The sequence below is a fragment of the Tupaia chinensis genome, unplaced genomic scaffold, assembly GCF_000334495.1.
Source record: "Tupaia chinensis unplaced genomic scaffold, TupChi_1.0 Scaffold000117_2, whole genome shotgun sequence".
Taxonomy (NCBI): Eukaryota; Metazoa; Chordata; class Mammalia; order Scandentia; family Tupaiidae; genus Tupaia; species Tupaia belangeri.
In genome coordinates, this window is record NW_006159583.1 from 4,639,637 (window position 1) to 4,644,208 (window position 4,572).

Sequence of the window (4,572 nt, forward strand, 5' to 3'; positions counted from 1 at the left end):
GTTTCTCTGCTCCAACATCGCGTCTCCGTTTGCAGAGAATTAGCACCCATCCTCCCTATCCCAATTGCCTACCTGGCTAGCTCTCTGCTTGTTTTGTATGTTCATCCAAAATCTCCATGTACATTTTTTCTGCCTTTCTTCATGAGTGGCCCTCCCACAAGTTCTTGCTATTTCGTAATTTGAGATCTCTTTTTTTCTTAAGGGACTCCTTCTTTTTGCTGTTGGACCTGAGCCTGGTATCTGTCTCACATTAGCCAACCCCCTCTATTTCTAGTTTCCGTAGTTTCCAGTCTGGCTTGTCCAACTACCATCAGTTCTAGTGCTGGCACCAAAAAGCACAGGTTTCCGAGACAAGGAAGTTGATCCTGGCAGGCCCTTAGGGCTTTCTCAAGACAACAACAAGTGGGTTTTCTGGGATTTTCTATAGGTTTCCAGAATTCTGTGAGCACTATGACCTTCTAGAATATGGGAAATGTTTCTGATTTAGATTCGTGGGAGATGTAATGGTAGCTGGCTCTCAGAGTACAGCGTTCTAGATCATTAAGCAGAGTGAAACTTTCAGAACCCAGAAGGTGCAGATTGTTCTGAAGATGAAGGAGAAAAGAATACGGAGGTTTCCAAGGCTCAGGGTCACTTAGGTTCTGATCTAAGTGACACCGTCAGTCTATTCCAAAGTCCATGTTGCATGGAGTGTGTGGATTTGCTGGCATGCAACGCTCAGGGGAACTGCTAGGAACAAGTTTCTAAAACTTGAGAAATTTGAAAGCAGCTGGGATTTAGGGCTTAACTATAAGAATTGCCGTAGCAGAAAATACGACTAGAGATGAGCCCATGCCAATGCCTTTACCTACCTGCGCTTTCCCCAGGTAGATTCCTCAAGATTTACTCACCTAGGACCTATAAGACTAAGATGTGTCTCCACCATGATATCCAAAATTTAGCAACTTAGAGACAATCTTTAATACTTCTTTAAAATAAAGAATGTAATGCTTAAGGTCAATTAACTTGCAAGTGACAGAGCCAAGGCATCATCAGAGGACTCCTGACTTTCTCATCTAGTTTGTGTGTGTGTGTGTTCCCAGGGTTTAAAGGGGCAAGGAGGAAGGTGATGGTAGACAAGAGAGAGGGGCAGTCCTGGCAGAGCAGGAGGTGAGAAATCACACAGTGGAAGTACAGGGCCAGAGCCAGGGGTACCCCAGTACAAAACTGCAGAATCACATTTATCTCAGAGAGTACCAGGAAACAGATGGAAAGTTCAACTATGGCATCAGAATCTGCTGAGCTTTCTGGAGTCCAGATACTCAAATTATGATAGTAATATCAAGATAAGGGACTAGACAACAAAAATACAAGATCAGCTCCACGTGATGCTTAAGAGATGCTGGTTCCCACATGGCAACTGAGGTGTAATTCCCGACTCGTCAGCCTGAAACACACCAGGCATGTACGTGAGTCTCAAGATCCGAAGGGCTGAAGGACCGGAGGAAGGGGATCATAGCATAACCAGGCCCTGTGGAGGGTGCTTTTCTCTCTCATGCACACACACACGCGTATACACACTCACGTATGCATGCACATGTTCTATAATAGATTAAATAAAAAATCAACAGGGCATTCGGTAATTAAGAGTACAGATCTTGGTGGTCCAAATAAGAGTAAGAGAATGGAGACAAGGCTAAGTTTTAAAAACAAGGAACAATGCAACAATATGTTCAAAGGGTCTATTAGTCAGGGTTCTCCAGAGAAATAGAACTAGAGAGAGAGTGAAGAGGGAAGAGATAGATTGATTCGTGCCAAGGAATAAATGACTGGGGAGGCTGGCATCTGTAGGGCAGGGCAAGCTGGCCAGTTGGAAAGACGGGGTAATGCTGCTGACAGATGTGTAAACACATCTTTGCTCTTTGACCTTGAACTGATTGAAAGAGGCCCACTCACAATTAAAGAGCGATTAAAGAGCAAGGGGTAAGAAATCACTTAAAAAAAAAAAGAAATCACTTTTAAGATAATCTCCTTTTTCTAAGGTTAACAGATTGTAGTTGTTACCACTTCTACAAAATAGTACCATAGCAACACCCTAGATAAGCATTTGATTAAATAAATGGGTACTAGAGCCTAGCCAAGTTGACACACACACAAATAAAAACTGTCACAAAGAGAAAAAGTAGAGGCCTCAGGAATTGGAGTCAAGGCTGAACAGGTAGATGGTCCCAAGTGCCAGTAAGTAACTGAAAAACAGAAATCCGTAAACACTGAGGGCATATGACTGATCACTAGATAAAAGTCACAGGTTTTAGAGATCCTTCAATTCTGAGGCAAATTGTGATTGCTCCTTCTTCCATAAACTAAGTATGATTCAACAACAAGAGACATTCTGCAGCACAGCCATGAGGCGTCTCATTTCTGAGATATCACAAATCAAGTGGGGTGAGTTCCCTGACCTCCTTTATAAGATTTGCAAATCTAGTTAGAATAGAAAATAAATGTGTGCAGAAGACAATTGGGAACATATATGCACCAGCAAGTGAAAAAAAAAAAAAAGGAAATAAAGCAGAAAAACTTCCCCAGGTGCTTTTAAGTTCATCAAGCAAACCGCATGCCTGAAATACTCAAATTTTGTTTGTTCCTCATGTTTAAAAACCCATACCGTCCATTGTGGTCCCTGGAAAGAAATCTGGAAGGTCTTGAATTCTTATGACATCTTCCAGTTCTAAAACTAGTTCCTTCTGCTCTAGCTACTAATGCCGGTATAGCTACTTGTTTGCTCAGTGGGTGAAACTCGTGAAGTGTGGGCCATGTTGGACTAAGGGAGTGATGGGAAAGGGGAAAATATAGCACGATCCCTAAGAGACAGTGAAGAAAATTCTCAGACTGGCTCTCAAGTTGCTGATCGTGTTTGTGTGTGTGTGTGTGTGTGTGTGTGTTTAGGTTTTCTTTTTTTTAGACAAGGTTTCACTATGTTGTCCACAGTGACTGAGAGCTCATGATTTTCCTGCCTCCATCTCCTGAGTAGCTGGGATGACATACTGCATCACCCCGACTGGGTTTTCTTTCTGGGTGAATTGAACCCAATCTCCCGGGCCTCAATCTATCAAACAACAGGTTGGGCCCCTGCAGATTTTTTTTTTTGAGGAAGTGAATATCAATAATAATTTTTTAAAAAAGAAAACAGAAGTTAGATGTGGTTTTCAAAAATATTTTTAACATTTATGAGTCATTGCGTATTAGGATTCTTTTCATATTTTTGTTTCATTGCTCTTGGGGTTAGAAGAGTTTTGTTTGAGTAGTGTTTTCCAAAGGTGTACTGCAGTCTAGAGGATTTTTATAATCCTTACATTAGAAAAAAGTTCTCAAGCTCTAGTTGATCAAGGAGATTATCATAGTTCTAACATTCCTTGAACCCGCTCTTAGAGGATCACTTTTTTTTTTTTTTTTGGAGAGGTTTTCGCTATAGGACACATGCGCTCGCCAGACAGACAGAGACATAGAGACAGAAAGCGAGAAATCACCCCCCAGAGGGGATGGTCATGCCGCAATCCCTTCTCCTCCATTCTCCTCTCGGGATCTTGGGCACACATGCACACGCGCCCAGCGTGAGTTTTAAGCCACTGGGTCCAGGACACGAACCATGTTCGACTACATGGGAGTCCAGCGACATAGCCATTACGCTAATTGCTGGTCCCGAGGATCACTTTTCAATGACCTCAATGATCAGATTTCTTATACCACTTTTTGGCTACACTTCTTTTCTAAATAAATAAGAAAACAGTGGATTTTAACTGATGAGTGAAAATTACCTTAGATTTATGGAGGTAGAAAACTTGGGTTCCAGTTCCAGTTCTGGCATCTAGCCAAATATGTGACTTTGGGCAAGGTAGTCACGTAACGTGGCTTAAATGACAGAGCCTGAACTCACTCACCCCAAATAAGAATAACACGTTACAAGGATATTACATTTGACATGAGGCAATGTGTATAAAAACACATTTTGTTTGTGAACAGTGTTAAATGCCAGACATAATTGTCAAGAATTTAGTACTTCATACTGTTTCGGTAGAGTTTTTAAATTCCTCATCAAAGCACATTTTTAAATATCTTGGTTTTCATGTGTATAGTATTCTCAACTGAAAATGTGTATTATGCTGGATAAAATCTCTTTACAATCTAAATGATTGTATAGTGATTAAATGTATAAATAATAAGATAAAATAAAATATAAAATATAAAATAATTATCTTGGTTTTCCACTGTGACATGAAGTTTGTATAAAAGTAGAAACCCTCTGGAACTTTGAAACAAGGCTTCATGGTTTGAATTATTTTTAGAGAAAATAAATGATAAGTTGGCATTAAAATCTGATTTGTATTATTCTGGTTACATATATGTTGATTATATTTAGTATAAATTATAAGGAGAGAAAGAACAGTTGTCTACAAGGTGGTATGCCGGGAGCCGTACCCCAGCCGGGGTGGGTGCACAGGGAGGCGACGCAGGTGAACAGGAATCAGACTAAGACCTCATGCCCTTAGCATGTTCTTAGCAGGCTACAGCCAGAGTAAACTCCAGACTGCAGCC